General features: G+C 32.8%; 1 protein-coding gene across 1 annotated transcript in view; it reads left to right on the top strand.

The window, feature by feature from the left end:
* Positions 1 to 10,952: 10,952 nt before the first annotated feature.
* Positions 10,953 to 18,651, top strand: part of CDH19 (cadherin 19) — a 107,292-nt gene continuing 99,593 nt past the window's right edge. The window contains exon 1 of the mRNA XM_073006245.1: positions 10,953 to 11,096. The gene's annotated coding sequence lies outside the window, so the exon portion shown is untranslated. The remainder of the gene's footprint in view (positions 11,097 to 18,651) is intronic.

An 18,651-nucleotide genomic window follows, 5' to 3' on the forward strand; every position in this document is an offset into this window, starting at 1 on the left:
CAGGAGAATCTCTTGAACCTGTGAGGTGAAGGCTGTGGTGAGCAGAGATGGTGCCACTGCACTCCAGCCTTCGCAACAAGAGTGAAACACACACACACACACACACACACAACACCAGTAATATTTTATCATTAAAAATAACCACCACATAAGCCACTGAAAGTTTGAGTTATTTTCTCAAATACTGCATAGTTGTTATTAAGGTAGCCCTCCATGTCAGTGCCCAAGGAATGACCTCAGTCTTTTTATTTGCATCTTAGGCTCCCACAGTACGGGCAAAACATAAATGCATATATTATATTTACTTATTGATAGGTATTTTAATTATGACTCGATCCTCTATATTAATAAAATGCTGGAATAAATGTGTTTTTACATAGGGTTTATAATAGATTTTATTTCTATAGGAAAGTTTAGTGAAATTTTTACTGTCCAATTGTCTTCCACAAAACTTTTTCATCGCCACTATGACAGAAGTGTATATTTACTCCCTTGGCAACAAAAAATATTGTCAATCTTTGTAATTTTTAGAAGGAACTTGAAATAAAATTACTAGTTACTGTTTTTAATTCAAATTACTATAATTTGTGTGGAAGGTATATTAATATGTTTATTGGAGATCACTGTTCAATTTTGCTACTATTTTCTTCTGATTTTCTTATTTGGGTGTAATTACAGATGACAGATGCAATTTTGGCTGGTCTGTGTATTTTTGTTGTTGTTTTTTTCAGACACTTGTCTTCTAAGTTAATGGTTTCTATTTATTTTGCCATTTTAAATTTTTCTGTAGTAAAAAATATAACATTGCTTATCTTTTTTTATTATTATCCTTTAAGTTCTGGGATACATGTGCAGAATGTGCAGGTTTGTTACATATGTATACATGTGCTGTGGTGGTTTGCTGCACCCATCAACTCATCATCTAGGTTTTAAGCCCCGCATGCAGGGATAGCATTAGGATAAATAAAAAAACATTGCTTATCTTTATAGTACCTGTCATCTGTGTCAGTCCTAGATATCATATCTCATATCCAGTATTTTTAAAATATGAACTCATATTTTCTTCACACTTTTATTTATTTTTATTTAATGTTATCTGCCTGAATTTTCTCTGCTATTACATAAAGCAGAAATTTAAATGCATTTTTGTCCATATAGATTTCTACCATAATTTTTCAAATATCGTTTATTAAATGACCAAACTATGCTATAATAAGAAATTTGATCTTCACTCCAGTTTCTGACACAGAGTTTCTAAAACGCTTGTAACTTCCTGTACAATAAAGAGGAAAGCTTCCTTTGTTATACTATTTGGTCTCAGTCCTGACTTCTCTTCAGGATGCATGAAGGAGGGCTGAAGAGTGAGTCCAATTACCAGTGGTCAGTGATTTTATCAATCAAGCTTATATAGTGGAACCTTCATAAAACCCTATAAATGATGGGGTTCAGAGAGCTTCTAGGTGATTGCATCCACATGCTGGGAGGGGGGTACCCTAAAACTCCAAGGGAACAGAAATTGCTGTGCTCAAGACTCTTCCATAATTCATAGTATGTATCTGTTCCTCTGGCTGTTCATCTGTATTCATTAATAAACGAGTAATAGTAAATAAAGCGTTTCCCTGAGTTGTTTGAGCCATGATAGCAAATTATTGAACATGAAGAGTAGGTTGTGGGAATCTGTGATTTGCAGCTAAGCTGGTCATTAGTATGTGAGGCCCGAGACTGGTGATTTACAGTTTTAAGTGGGGACCATCTTGTGGGACTGAGAACTTTACTTGTGAGTCTGAAGCTAATTCCATGTAGACAGTGTCAAAATTAAATGGAATTTTTGGACCCTCATTTGGTGTCCTCAGTTGGAAAAAAAAATTAGTTGTTGGTGTGAAAAAATTTGGTGTAAAAAATTGTCAGTATAGAAAATGTTCTTCCTATTACTAACCATTCCCTAGTTATTTGAAACACCAATTTTGTCATATCTTGTATCTCACACATGCATATATCTGTTTCCAGCCTCCTTATTCTTTCTGTTGCTCCCTCTTCTCTATTGCTATTGCATTAATGCAGTGACATTTGATAGTTTAGTTACCCCTCTTATCTCTTTTCAATTAATAATAATTAATTTGTTTTATGTTTTGACAGATTTTTCTTATGTGTCTTGCTTTAGATAACAAATGACAAAATGCTTGGGAACTTCAGCTACCTCAGTGAAGTTGGTTACGAATACATAATCTCAAGTTAGCTTATCAAGCTCTAGATCCCAAATTTATCACCACACTAAATTTAGGTATACAACCTGGACACGATAAATGTCCCTACAATGGGACTAATAAGGTAGAGTGGTTCATTCAAAGTAAAATTTTTTTTTTTTAATTTATTTATTATTATTATACTTTAAGTTGTAGGGTACATGTGCACAACGTGCAGGTTTGTTACATATGTATACTTGTGCCATGTTGGTGTGCTGCACCCATCAACTCGTCATTTACATCAGGTATAACTCCCAATGCAATCCCTCCCCCCTCCCCCCTCCCCATGATAGGCCCCGGTGTGTGATGTTCCCCTTCCCAAGTCCAAGTGATCTCATTGTTCAGTTCCCACCTATGAGTGAGAACATGCGGTGTTTGGTTTTCTGTTCTTGTGATAGTTTGCTAAGAATGATGGTTTCCAGCTGCATCCATGTCCCTACAAAGGACACAAACTCATCCTTTTTTATGGCTGCATAGTATTCCATGGTGTATATGTGCCACATTTTCTGAATCCAATCTGTCACTGATGGACATTTGGGTTGATTCCAAGTCTTTGCTATTGTGAATAGTGCTGCAGTAAACATACGTGTGCATGTGTCTTTATAGCAGCATGATTTATAATCCTTTGGGTATATACCCAGTAATGGGATGGCTGGGTCATATGGTACATCTAGTTCTAGATCCTTGAGGAATCGCCATACTGTTTTCCATAATGGTTGAACTAGTTTACAATCCCACCAACAGTGTAAAAGTGTTCCTATTTCTCCACATCCTCTCCAGCACCTGTTGTTTCCTGACTTTTGAATGATCGCCATTCTAACTGGTGTGAGATGGTATCTCATTGTGGTTTTGATTTGCATTTCTCTGATGGCCAGTGATGATGAGCATTTTTTCATGTGTCTGTTGGCTGTATGAATGTCTTCTTTTGAGAACTGTCTGTTCATATCCTTTGCCCACTTTTGGATGGGGTTGTTTGTTTTTTTCTTGTAAATGTGTTTGAGTTCTTTGTAGGTTCTGGATATTAGCCCTTTGTCAGATGAGTAGATTGCAAAAATTTTCTCCCATTCTGTAGGTTGCCTGTTCACTCTGATGGTAGTTTCTTTTGCTGTGCAGAAGCTCTTTAGTTTGATGAGATCCCATTAGTCAATTTTGGCTTTTGCTGCCGTTGCTTTTGGTGTTTTAGACATGAAGTCTTTGCCCATGCCTATGTCCTGAATGGTACTACCTAGGTTTTCCTCTAGGATTTTTATGGTATTAGGTCTAACATTTAAGTCTCTAATCCATCTTGAATTAATTTTCGTATAAGGAGTAAGGAAAGGATCCAGTTTCAGCTTTCTACTTATGGCTAGCCAATTTTCCCAGCACCATTTCAACATAGTGTTGGAAGTTCTGGCTAGGGCAATCAGGCAAGAGAAAGAAATCAAGGGGATTCAGTTAGGAAAAGAAGAAGTCAAATTGTCCCTGTTTGCAGATGACATGATTGTATATTTAGAAAACCCCATTGTCTCAGCCCAAAATCTCCTTAAGCTGATAAGCAACTTCAGCAAAGTCTCAGGATACAAAATTAATGTGCAAAAATCACAAGCATTCTTATACACCAGTAACAGACAAACAGAGAGCCAAATCAGGAATGAACTTCCATTCACAATTGCTTCAAAGAGAATAAAATACCTAGGAATCCAACTTACAAGGGATGTAAAGGACCTCTTCAAGGAGAACTACAAACCACTGCTCAGTGAAATAAAAAAGGACACAAACAAATGGAAGAACATACCATGCTCATGGATAGGAAGAATCAATATCGTGAAAATGGCCATACTGCCCAAGGTAATTTATAGATTCAATGCCATCCCCATCAAGCTACCAGTGAGCTTCTTCACAGAATTGGAAAAAACTGCTTTAAAGTTCATATGGAACCAAAAAAGAGCCCGCATCTCCAAGACAATCCTAAGTCAAAAGAACAAAGCTGGAGGCATCACGCTACCTGACTTCAAACTATACTACAAGGCTACAGTAACCAAAACAGCATGGTACTGGTACCAAAACAGAGATATAGACCAATGGAACAGAACAGAGTCCTCAGAAATAATACCACACATCTACAGCCATCTGATCTTTGACAAACCTGAGAGAAACAAGAAATGGGGAAAGGATTCCCTATTTAATAAATGGTGCTGGGAACATTGGCTAGCCATAAGTAAATTTCTTAACAGTGAGTTTTAGCAGAATTCAATCTGCCTTTAAGACAGTTTCATCGTGCTATAAAAGTTTGCCGAAATGATACAGACATGAACTACCTTTTGTATTAGTAAAATAGTGAAAAGTAGCAAAAGGAAAAACCAAGTAATATGTAAAAATATGTTGAACTTTTCTCTGGGGGGAAGCATATATTAGCTATTTTTATTAGATATAAGTATTAGATTAATGAATTTATTCATTTTTAATGTCAAAAATTGTATAACTATGGCATAAAACATGTTTTGATATATGTAAGCATTGTGAAATAGCTAAGTCAAGCTAATCAACATGGATTACTTCACTTACCTATTTTTTTTGTGACGAGAATGTAAAAATTCTAATAATGTATACAATATATTATTTTTAACTATAGTTACCATAACATGTAATATATATCTTGAGGATATTCCACCTTTGTAAGTGAATTTAAAAAAATGACCAACATCTCCCAAATACCCCCACCTCAAACCTCTGATAGCCACCATTGTATGCTGCCTCTGTGTTTGACATTTTTAGATTCCACATTTTTAGATTCCTCATTATATCCTGTGATTTAATGATATTTTAGGATATTTGTTATTCTGTGCATGGCATGTTTCACTTAACATAGTGTCCCCTAGGCTCATTCATGTTGTTGCCAATGCGTTGTACATGTTGACAGGATTTTGTTTAAGGTTGAATATTATCTCATTATGTATGTATAACACATCTTCTTTATGCTTTCGTCAATTGATGGACACTTAGGTTTTTTCTGTACCTTTATTACTGTGAATAATTTTGCAATGAACATGGGAGCTCAGCTATCTCCTCCACATACTGATTTGTTGCTTCTTTGGCTATTGACACAGTACTAGGTTTGCTGACTATATGTTATTTCTAATTTTAGTTATTTGAGGAACTTCCGTACTGCAATCTATAATGACTGAGTTAATTTACTTTCACACCAAGAGTGTGCAAAAGTTCCCTTTTCTCCACATCCTCACCGACACTTTTTATCTTTTGTATTTTTTCATGGCCAATCTAACCTAACCCAATCTAGGTCTGAGGTGGTACTTCATTGTGTTATTAACTTGCATCTTCCTGATGATTGGTGATATTGAGCTTTTTTTTTTTTTTTCATATGCCTGTTGACCAACACCATGTTCATAGATGAGAAGAGTTAATATTGTTAAAATATTCATATTACCCAAAGTAATTTACAGATTTAATATATTCCCTATTAAAATTTCAAAGATATATTTCAGAGAAATTGAAAGAACCCCCAAATTTGAATGGAACCAAAAAAGACCCCAAATAACTAAATCAATCTTGAGAACAAAAGAGAAAGTCTGGAGGCATCATCCTACCTGATCTGAAAGTCCACTATAAAGCTACAGTAATCAAAACAGCATGGTATGAGCATAAACACAGACTCATAGACTGATGGAACACAATAGAGAGCCCAGAAATTAATCCACACATTAACAGCTAATTGAATCTCAACAAATATTTCAAAAACACACAATGGGTAAGATAGTCTTTTCAATGAATGTTGATGAGAAAACTAAATATCCACATGTAGAAAAATGAAATTAGACATTATACAAAAATCAACTCAAAATGAATTGGAGACTTAGACATAGACCTGAAACTCTAAAACTAGAAGAAAAGCTCAATAAGATTGGTTTGATATGTATATATATATGGGGTGGTGTGTAATATATACATAGAGATATATATATACACTCACACATACATACACAGTTCTACAATAATATGGAGTAAAAATAGTTTGAAACACTATTTTATTTAATATATTAATACTGCATTATTATCTACTTTTGATTTAAATCAATTATTTTAATTTTAGTGTATTATTTTAATGCATTATTTAAATGTTTTGGTTTAAATCTTTTATTGGAAATATGATTTTCATCTCTCTATCAACTACTACTAACTTTATTATTACCATTAAGCATAGTAACAATAGCAATTATTATTTAGTAGTAATATAATATAGAAGTTATTTGTCAAGAACAGTACAAAGTAACTCCCTTACATTACTATAATAACCCTGTGATTTCTCAAGTCTCAATAAAAATTTAATTAAATAAAAATTTGCTTTATGTAATACATTAGACTAGGCATTTTAATGATATAAACACAAGATGCTGGTCAACCATGTGTAGTCAAATACATGGTTGGTCAGAGTCTTGTCTTTCCATCATTTTGACTCATGAAGCAATGCATTGCATAAACATAATAGGTGATAATAGACTATAGATAGAGAAATAGATAGATAAATAGATGACAGATGATAGATAACTTCACATGTTTTATAATACTACAATTCTAAATGATGCCAGAGAGAATGTTTATAGTGCTGATGTGTATGATCTATAAATTTAATAAGTAACCAAAATTTCATAAAAACATGGAAACTCTTCCAGAAATTAAATGTTCATATTAATACTGTCCTGTGAAAGAAAAAGTAAGAGTTAATCTACAGTTTCAGAGAGGTTGGTGCCTAGGTGAGATATTTCTAATAAAGTCTGGTAATATAAACAGAAAACATGGCTGACATACCTCTACATGTTTATGTCTGAACTTAAGTATTTGGAGTTGTTTGTATATTGACAATTACTAAATTATTTTTCTAATGAGCATATTTGTTATTTGTGCATTTATTCATTGCTAATTACTATAATGGATTTCTTCTATCATGGAGATTATGTTGCAACTTGGCAAATATATAAATATAAATATATATATATATATATGTATAAATATTTCTTCAATATAGTGCTCCAGAAAAAAAGTCTTCTGAGAAAATAAAATAAAAGCAAAACAACTTTGGGAGGCCGAGGCAGGCAGATCACGAGGTCAGGAGATCGAGACCATCCTGGCTAACATGGTGAAACCCCGTCTCTACTAAAAATACAAAAAATTAGCCAGGCATGGTGGCAGGTGCCTGTAGTCCCAGTTACTCGAGAGGCTGAGGCAGGAGAATGGCATGAACCCAGGAGGCATAGCTTGCAGTGAGCCGAGATCGCCCCACTGCGCTCCAGCCTGGGTGACAGTGAGACTCCGTCAAAAAAAGAAAAAGAATAAAATGAATACAAAAATAAGAAAATAAGGATATATATATATGACAATAATATTTTTTATTATATTAGACAAGTGGCTACTGTAACTAGAATTTAAAAGATAAATCTCCAAACCATGCAAATTGTTGCCATATTCAAGACAATATTTCTTTACTCTGAGCAAAATTTGTGTAATTTTGACACAAAGTGTTTTAGCATGGTTAGAAGGATATAGATTAGTGAGTATTTTGTTTATTGTTTCTTCTATCATTGTGCATTTTTTTATTTCCCCATATTTATCATTGTGATGTATGTTCAATGTCAAAAACAGAATGGAAAACACAGCAAATTGGACTGTAAGAAAAGAATATCATTTAATGGCAATCCATGGAGAAAATTATTATTTTTATTTTCAGCATTTTAAAAGCTATTTTACATGAATATCTAAAGTGAACACTGGACATCTAGTTGGTTATCAACTAGATTCAACCATTCCACTCTAATTTGGGGAAATGAATCTGTTTTTCTACCAACTAATTCTTTCTCTCAGGTTCAGGAATGACTATTATTTTGAGCTTTTCTTGTTGCCATTCTTTGTTCATACAAGGACAAGTGATCGTTTTGATGAATAAGACGAAAGTGCCAGTGTTTTTGAGGGCTTTGAGGAAAAGTTGGAGAACCAAGCAGAGCCCAAGAACCTAGATAACTGACTGCAGGAGGAAGCCACTGGATCAACTAGCCCTTAACCCTACTTTCTTTCTCTATGCATACATTTAATTTCTTCATTATTCTATTCATTTGGATTTGATTTTGTTTGATTTTGCTATCTGCTAGCTAGTCAATAGATTTCCCACTGATATGGTGGTAGCATACAGTAAATACCTGTTTTAAATGTTTCTGTATTAACATATAAGCTTTTACCAAAACAACTTTAATATATTTTTAAGAACTAATATGCTTCCAGACCATGTGAGAAGGATGTAATCCTTAGATTATGCTATCCTGATTACACCTGATTGGACAAGGCCTAAATATCTAATTGAAGGCACATGTATAGCCTATGATATAAAGTAGATAGACTTAAACTTTCTGAATGTCCATTTTCAAGGGACAGACCAGAGCTTGCATAACATTTGACTGTCTATTTCTGCCTGCTCAGTTAGTTAGACTCATACTTCATTAGCCAGTCTTATCTGCAGTTAGTTATTAGATATACATTTCTTAATCAACTGGCTTAAAAAATTGATGGCTCTAAATTTTAATATTTGAATTCAAATTTTTATTTAGAGTAACTCAATAAAATCCTGACTTCTGCAACTTCAAGCTCTGCTCCTTAGCCTGCTGGCAGGTGATAACTGTGGAATGCCCGCAGACTGTATGTGAAAATAGACCAGAATGTCACTGTACAGCTATAAAACACCACTTGTGTTTCAGGAATTCTCCATCCTGCCACATGTTTACTGCTGTGGGGACCTCAGGTAACTCTGAGTATGATAACCCTGACTCACACATGGATAGTAGTGTATTTAATTTTGAGCCTCTGTTCTTATACAGTCATGTTTCACTTACTATGCATTACCCCCCATACATGAAAAAAGTCATATATATATATATCTATATATATATAATGTTATAAAGAAAATGATGTGGAAGTAATCCCTAAGCTTATCTGATGACCAGTCCCATAAGTACTGCCAAGTCTGCATTCTTGGTTGTGGCATAGTGGATGAAACTTGCTGGATCCTAGGCTATCGGCTGTTCATCTTATATTCTCTTCCAGGAAGGGCATGCATTCCTTAAGTAATTCACAGTAACTAGTGCCTCTACGTGTTTGATAATAGATGATCTGTTTAATAAAATCAGTTTGCTGTTAATGATATTCTACATAAAACATGTAGCTTCACACTGTACCTTCTTTAGACAATTGAATCCTGTCTCAGTGTGGTTTCTATACTTCTCATTGCTCTTTGTTGGTACTGTCATAATCAGGACAGCAAATGCTGACCCACCTTTGCTCCCTTAGGCTCTAAAATAAGCCCTTGGGACGTCATGTTTACAGGTGCACTGTGGTTGCAATCCTAAGTGTACCTGGATATTTTATAAACATTAAGGTATAAATTGGCGTCTCATAAAATGTTAGATTCTTACAGAAATCCTAGATTAGGTCATAGATAGAACAGTGACTTATGTAAATAAATATTTAAAAAACGTATCTCCACCTTTTTTGATACTGTAAAAAATACGAAGGGGAAAAGATATAAGAATACTTCAGAGGTTCTTTGTAAAATTTATTTTTTTCCCTATTTACTAACATCTTGAAACACCTAGAAATGTTTTTTTTCAACCTGAAAAAAAAACTTTCCACATTATCCTGTTCCTGCTATCCACAGATCTGTTCGCCCAGGTTCATCTCTTCAATATTTATTCATAAATTACTGATTCCTCCTAACATTCACAACCTCATAGGAGGTGCATTTGTGCATGTGTGTGCATGAATATGTATGTGTATGTGTGTGCACAAGTGCATGTGTGTATATGTGTGTGCTTGTGTATCTTAACTACTTTACTGCCCATATAGCTTTTGCCATTTCTTTCCTCAAAAAATAAGAGAAAATGAAAAAACTAAGAGGATAGTGACCAAAATATCTATCAGAATTAATAGGATGTTTGAATAATCCTGACCCACTTAGAATTTTTTTAAATAGGTATAATTTAAGAAACTTTTAATATTTTAATGTTTCTCTAGTTTGTTTCAAAAATGATTTTTAACTAAATAGCAGCTTGAGTAAACAGCATAGAGAATACATATGTATTTTATATTAAATAACAATAGCTTATATCAAAATCTAATTATAAATATGAATAAAATAAAACATTTTAGGTAATAGTAAACCAAGGAAAAGAAAATGACTTATTAAAATTAAAATTTAGACATTGCTCTCTCATTATGTATTTTACTTGATTTCTGAGGAGAACTGATCGAATTAAGAAATAGCCAGAAGGCATAGACACACAGTGGAAAATCATTTCCCTTTTTAGTAAGTTTTGTGTCTGCTTTAAATTGATCATTTGTTTCATCAGCTAATCCCCAAACAGAGGGCATGTCCTCTCTACTTACCAGATTCTTGTACATAAGTTGAATTCTGTCTTTATCAACTCAGGCCAATAAGTACTTTATTTTGTTTTTGCTTGTTGTTAGGGAAAAAAAAAAAAAGATAATCAGCTCATACTACTTGCTTAGCTGTCTGCATTTTAATTCCAGACTATGAACGAGCATCAGAGTGCCCTTATGATATTTTGCACAAAAGGCTCAGTGTTTATGACTCTACTCAGAGAACTCAAAATAGCATTCAGTAAGCAGTGACATACTGACAGCGTTGTGGTACTAAAAGCACAAGCTTCTGTAATTCCGGGCAATGGGGCACATCGAGAGTTTGCTGAGAAGACTGTGAAGCAAAAAGAAGAAAGTTTTTCCTACACTTCCTCATGTGTCCAACACAAAGTCTGCTGTTCAGTTTTCACAGAGCTCCTAGAAGTTGAAGTTACAAAGGTAAGACTGTGATAATCAGGCATGTTATAAACTACATGCATCATCTTTAATGAGTCAATAGGTCAAAAAGTACTTAAGTTGTTGCTAGGAAAATATGCTAAAAATATTAAGGAAAATATATGGGAAATTGGGAAAATATTCTAAAAATTTTAAAAGCATGATGTGTAGTGAACTTTCTCAAAACAAATATTTGTGAGAACAATTCTCTGTCTCTGTAATATAGATTGTTGGGGTGGGGGGGAAGTTACACCTATGTTCGGATATTTTAAACTTCTCCAGTTTCTTAGAAGAAATGAATCAATCTTTCTTTGAATGTCTTTCTTTCTTTGCACATTTTTCTTTGTTCAGGGTTTTATTTATTATCTATCGTATATTTACCATGTATATCAGGTAATATGAACAGTAGAGTTGTCATCCTTAAGTATAAGAAGAAAAAAATATTTATATACAGAATAAATGTGAAAAAGTTTAAGTATATTATAATAATTCCAATAACATTAAAATATTAGCATTAATATGAATAAAAACACATATACGTCTAAATTTGTACACACATATTAATTTGCCTATATGTATTATAACATTTATACATAACACAAAGGGTAATAATATGAAAGATAGTATAAATTAAGAAAAGTATAAATTAAGAAAATGGATACTGTAAAAGACATATTGTTTCAAATCTAATTTAGTACATGTAATTTTAATTGAATTAATATTTATGATAAAATATTTCAGAATAAGTTTACCAAAGGGATTTAATAAGTCTATTAAATATAAAAACACATGAAATATTTAGCAGCAAAAAATACCTAAAGTGGCAAAGGCTTTCTTCAGATTATGTCAATTTATATTTTAGCTCTATTAATTCATTTGTTGAATTAATACATCTGTAAGAAAGACATTATTTAGATAAAATATTTGAAAATTTAGTAATATATATTTATGTTTTAGATGTAGTTACAATATTAAGTAACATTACATGCATTAATATATTCTTTTTTTCAAATTCTTAATATTGTAATTAGCAGCATGCATACTTACTATAATTTTTAATTTGAAAGAATTTAAATTTCAATGTAATGTGAACATTTATATTGACCAAATAAAGTAACTAACAAATTTATTTTAAAAAGGAATAAGCATTTCATTATTGTCTATAGTTATTCAAAATTTTTAAGCAATCAATTTATGTCATTTAGAAACCACCAGCTCTCCTTTCCTTTACATATGTTTTCCACTTCACCAAGTCTTTGTAGAAGTGAATGAAATGCTTGTATCATTATATAAATATCCGATTTTTACAGTCTCACACATTAGTAAATTATTCATGCTCCAGTGAAATATTTAAAATTTTAGGCACACACATCTGCATATATCTAAAAGCATATGTCTTCTACTTATATTTTTTGTTTTGGTGTGTTTTTCACTTTGGAATGTTTGTAAGGTACATTTCCTTAAGAAACATAAAAACATATTTTGATTACATTATAATAAATTGAAGATGCTTTAAAATGATCTGCAGAGATGCCTCCTATGCATTCTTAAGAAACCAGATCCATCTTTCAGGAATTTCTCATAACAGAGCTACATATAATCTGATACATGATCATCTATAACTTAATATAAACTGACCATTTTTGCCATGCATGATCTTAGCATGTACTCTTAAATGTATGTTTAAAACGTTATATAGCAGTATTCAGCATGTTAGTGAGTAGTCATGCAATAGGAACAAATATGTTACACTGTTTACAAGGAGATATTGATCTTTCTATATATCTTCTTTTACATGAGAATGTATTGCTCCTCACCAAGAGTTTGAGAACCATGCTGGTGAATAAGAATTTGTTGTCACGATGATTTCCTTTAACATCCATGATCTTCTATCACCTGTATCTTTGCTTTGGTGAAACAGATTGAGGTTGAAACATAACTAAGTATGGAACCTAACAATAATCCCACAGGAATCCTTTCTGTCAATGGTGAAGACAGCCCCTGATTTACAAAATGGGTGTCTTTGCAAAAGATGTTTGCCACTTTAAAATCAAATCAAAATAAAACAAGATAAACTGCACCCTTTAAGAGTCTTTTTTTTTTCTTTTTTTACCCACTCTCACCACCTTTCAATTGAGAGAATACAGCTAAATGTTCTAAAACCTGTCAAAATGTGTAACCAATCAATTTCCTTTTCAAGTGATGCCTACCCTCTTGAATATTCTGATACGATTCATTAAGAGAATGCTTGTCTGACTTTAAAACGTGTTCTAGAACACATACTTTTGTCAAAATTTGTCACATTAATTATTCAATAATTATATTCAGAATCATCAAAGTATGTCTTAAGATTAGAGCAAAACATCATTTTTAGAAATCCTGCTTTGGCACAACAAGGGAAATTTGAAATGTTGTTGTAGGACAGTGGCTTTTCAACATACCAGAGCAGTAGATCCACAGTTTAGCTGTTCTTTAATTGTAAGAAGTTTCATGATAAATGAAATTTGCAAATTTGCAAGGTATTGTATTAAAGTGGGGATAATTTTGGCGCATCAGTCATTTCTTAAAGTAACCTAGGCAATTTTATCTGTGTGCAAAATTTAGAAATGTCATTCCTGTGGAAATGAGCAAACCATAAATATATCACAGAAAAGTCACTATTTTTCTGCCTCTAAGTTGTTTTATAGTTAAATTGTGTCAGAGAAATTGTCATTTATTTTATTCCTAAAAAGGTCTAATGGAGAATATATGACTTTCTTTGATGAAGAGATAATACCACTAAACATAACGATAAACATAAAATGTAACTGTAATAATAATAAAGGCAAAGAGAAAAGGTATAGATACATCTGAATTTTCAAGACAGTAGTATCCTTTGTCACTAAGCAAATACTTCTTGACAGTGCTTGAAATTGCTCTTGAACTGGTAAAGCAAAATATAACTCTTTCCCCATAGTATTTGATGAGAAATAAATGGGCTACAATATCACTTGTCAGGTGGATATAAATCCCCTTCTTCTAAATAAGACTTTTCTTTGGGGAATTATATAAGACATTGGTTGCTTTTTGATTATTTTCTCTCTTTTATCGAATGCTTATAGAATAACCCAACTCTGTAGGCATATGAAGATTTGACTCCAAATTTATTGGTTAATAATAAATAAGCATATTGATGTTTTCATATACATATGTGTACCTGGCTACACATTTCTCTATTAACAGATAATTTTGAATGTATGTGTATACTCCTTTGATAATTTCAAGACCATATGAATTTTTTATAAAACTTTAATGTCATTTTATACAATATGGATTTAATAAACCACTTATATGAAATCTAAAGTATTTTTAAAGATATAGAGCATTGTCATTTTGTGTGTGTGTGTGTGTTTTTAAACCAGTGTTTAATGTTCCTCTTCCCAAGTCCAAGTGATCTCATTGTTCAGTTCCCACCTATGAGGGAGAACATGCGGTGTTTGGTTTTCTGTTCTTGTGATAGTTTGCTAAGAATGATGGTTTCCAGCTGCATCCATGTCCCTACAAAGGACACAAACTCATCCTTTTTTATGGCTGCATAGTATTCCATGGTGTATATGTGCCACATTTTCTTAATCCAGTCTGCCACTGATGGACATTTGGGTTGATTCCAAGTCTTTGCTATTGTGAATAGTGCCACAATAAACATACTTGTGCATGTGTCTTTATAGCAGCATGATTTATAATCCTTTGGGTATATACCCAGTAATGGGATGGCTGGGTCATGTGGTACATCTAGTTCTAGATCCTTGAGGAATCACCATACTGTTTTCCATAATGGTTGAACTAGTTTACAATCCCACCAACAGTGTAAAAGTGTTCCTATTTCTCCACATCCTCTCCAGCACCTGTTGTTTCCTGACTTTTGAATGATTGCCATTCTAACTGGTGTGAGATGGTATCTCATTGTGGTTTTGATTTGCATTTCTCTGATGGCCAGTGATGATGAGCATTTTTTCATGTGTCTGTTGGCTGTATGAATGTCTTCTTTTGAGAAATGTCTGTTCATATCCTTTGCCCACTTTTTGATGGGGTTGTTTGTTTTTTTCTTGTAAATTTGTTTGAGTTCTTTGTAGGTTCTGGATATTAGCCCTTTGTCAGATGAATAGATTGCAAAAATTTTCTCCCATTCTGTCACACACCGGGGCCTATCATGGGGAGGGGGGAGGGAGGAGGGGGAGGGATTGCATTGGGAGTTATACCTGATGTAAATGACGAGTTGATGGGTGCTGACGAGTTGATGGGTGCAGCACACCAACATGGCACAACTATACATATGTAACAAACCTGCACGTTATGCACATGTACCCTAGAACTTAAAGTATAATAATAATAATTTAAAAAGTTAAAACCAGTGTTTAAAACACACAATTCTTAACTCATAAATATGATTTTTATGAGATTATAATTATGTCATTGGGAATTTTTTTTGTGTATAAAAAAGGAAAAACAATAGACTTTTACAAGGATAAGTTAAATATTAAAAATCTCAGCAAGACACTACTTAACTGACTCTTAAACATTATGAAACAAAATATTAGAACATTAGGGTTGCCAGATTTTTAAAAAATTAAGGAATTTTTTTATATAAAACTTCATCTCTTTCAGCAGCATATACTAGCTGTCTGTATACTTATTAACAATTTGGAGCAGCTTCAGAGTCCACATAATTTAAAATTTAAGGAATAAAGACACATTTATTTATTCGATAATCCCAGTCATGCGTTTAGATTATACTAAATGCTGTTACATTTAAGTACTAAAAGAAAGTATGTTTATTCTATCTGGAAACAATTTCAAAGGATTTACAAATGTAAGATATCCTATCTTTGTTTTTAAATCCAGCTTGTAATATGAATTAACTATATTCATGACTGTTTCATAAACATGACTGTTTTCCTTCCTTAAATTGATACATATTTTTAACCCATTACATACAACCCTCGGAGGTATATTTTACTGTCATCTGTGTTTAAAAAACTCAAAACACTTCTGATTTATTTTATGCCATACACATTTTTATTTATAATTAAGGTGATATACTCAAATTTCTCATTTTGGGAATTAAACAGTAGGAATTTATCCTATATTCATGCATTCATGTTAAAACAATTTATTAATCTCTTTAATAAATTTATTAATTTATTAATCTCTTTAATCCTTTATAGGATATTTTCAATATTTATTTTTTATTGAAAATGAACAATTTATAATATAATAAATTTATGAGACATAAACTGATGTTAGAATTCATAAAAACAATGTGGAATGATTAAATCAGGCTAGTTAATATATCCATCACGTCAAATATTTAACACTTTTTTTGTGGTAAGAACAGTTGTTGGTTTCGTAGAAATTTTGAAATGTACAATTCTCTACTATTAGCTGTATTCACCACACTGTCTAATAGAACCCCTTAAACATACTCCTCCTGTCTGAGATTTGATCTTCATTTCCTCATCTGCCCCACCCCCCCAGCCTCTGTAAATACCAGTCTACTTTATGCCTCTATGAGTTCCATTGTTTTAGATTCTACATAAAGGTGACAAAATGTGGTATTTCTCTTTCTGTGCTTGGCTAAATATTACGTAGTCATTCTTAATATACAGCTAATAGCAGACAATAAAAAACAGTGTCTGCAAAATATATACAATAATAGCATTAAACATTGTGCTAACCTAGTCCATCTGGCATCACAATATGTTCACAATACCTTTCCATGATTCAATATTCTGAATAAACTCAACAAAATTAAGTTTTAAAAATATGAATTTATTTTAAGTTAATATACAGAAAACACAAAATAATAAACATAAAACAAGTGATACCAGTTTTTACATTATAGACTTTTTGAAAGAGAGACTAAAACATTCAATTTTATATTATACAATTTGAAACTAAAATAATTCTTAAGAGGTTGAATTCCAAAATGTTTTGTATCAAAGTAGTAATATATTCATACTTACCTTTTATAACATGTCTTTGAAGTGCACTTTCCATTTTAGTATCCGATATTTTATTATAACTTTGATTAAATTTTTTTTTCTGACTCTGAGTTTCAGGGGGTACATATGCTGGCTTGTTACATGTGTAAATTGCATGTTGCTGTGGTTTGGTGTACAAATTATATCATCACCCAGGTAGTGATAATACTACCTGACAGACAGTTTTTTGATTCTCACCCTCTTCTCACCCCACCCTGAAGTAAGCCTCAGTGTCTATTACTCTGGTGTCCATGTGTACTCAGTGTTTAGTTTCCCACTTATAAGTGAGAACATGCAGTATTTGGTTTTGTGTTCTTGCATTAGTTTGCTTAGGATAATGGCCTCTACTTCCATCCTATTGGGGCAAAGGACATGATTCCATTTTTTATGGCTATATAGTATTCCATTGTGTAAATGTGTCAAATTTCTTTATTCTGTCCATTGTTCATGAGCATCTAGGTTGATTCCATGTCTTTCCTATTGTGAAAAGTGCTGTAATGAATATATTTGTGCATATGTCTTTATGGTAGAACTATATATTCCTTCAAATATATAGTTAATAATCCACTACTAGGATTGCCAAGTTGAATGGTAGTAATATAAACCACTACTAGGGTTGCAGAATTGAATGGTAGTTCTAAGATCTTTGAGATAACTCCAAACTGCTTTTCACAGTGGCTGAACTAATTTACATTGACATCTGCAATGTATAAGAATTCTCTTTTCTATGCAAATTTGCCAGTGTCTGTTATATTCTGACATAATAATAGCCATTCTGACTGGTGTGAGATGGTATCTCATTGTGGCCTTGATTTGCATTTCTCTAATGATTAGTGGTATTCAGAAATTTTTAATAGGCTTGTTGGCTGTGTGCATGTCTTCTCTTGAGAAACCTCTGTTCATATCCTTTGCCCATTTTTAAATGAGGTTGTTTTTTGCTTGCTGATTTGTTTAAGTACCTTATAGATTCTGGATTTGTCAGATGCATAGTTTGCAAATATTTTCTCCGATTCTGTGTGTTGTCTCTTTGCTTTGTTGATAGTTTCTTCTGCTGTGCAGAAGCTCTTTAGTTTGATTAGGTCCCACATGTCAATTTTAATTTTTGTTCCAATCACTTTTGGAGTCTGTTATGAAATCTTTGCCAGGGCCTATGTCCAGAATAGTATTTCCTAGGTTTTCTCCTAGGGTGTTTATAGTTGTAGGATTTACATTTAAATATTTAATCTGTACTGATTTTTTTATATGATGGAAGGAAGGGGTCCAGTTTAAATCCTCTGCATATGCCTAGCCAGTTATCCCACCACCATTATTTAAAAGGAGTCCTTTCCCCCATTGCTTATTATGGATGGCTTTGTTGAAGATCAGATGGTTGTGGATATGCGGCCTCTATGTTCTCTAACCGGTTCTATAGGTTTATGAGTATGTTTTTGTACCAGTACCATACTGTTTTAGTTACTGCAGCCTTGTAGTACACTTTTAAGTCAGGTAGTGTGATTCCTGCAGCTTTTTTTTTTTTCCTTAGGATTGCTTTGGCTATT

This window comes from Chlorocebus sabaeus, chromosome 18 (genome assembly GCF_047675955.1).
Source record: "Chlorocebus sabaeus isolate Y175 chromosome 18, mChlSab1.0.hap1, whole genome shotgun sequence".
NCBI lineage: Eukaryota > Metazoa > Chordata > Mammalia > Primates > Cercopithecidae > Chlorocebus > Chlorocebus sabaeus.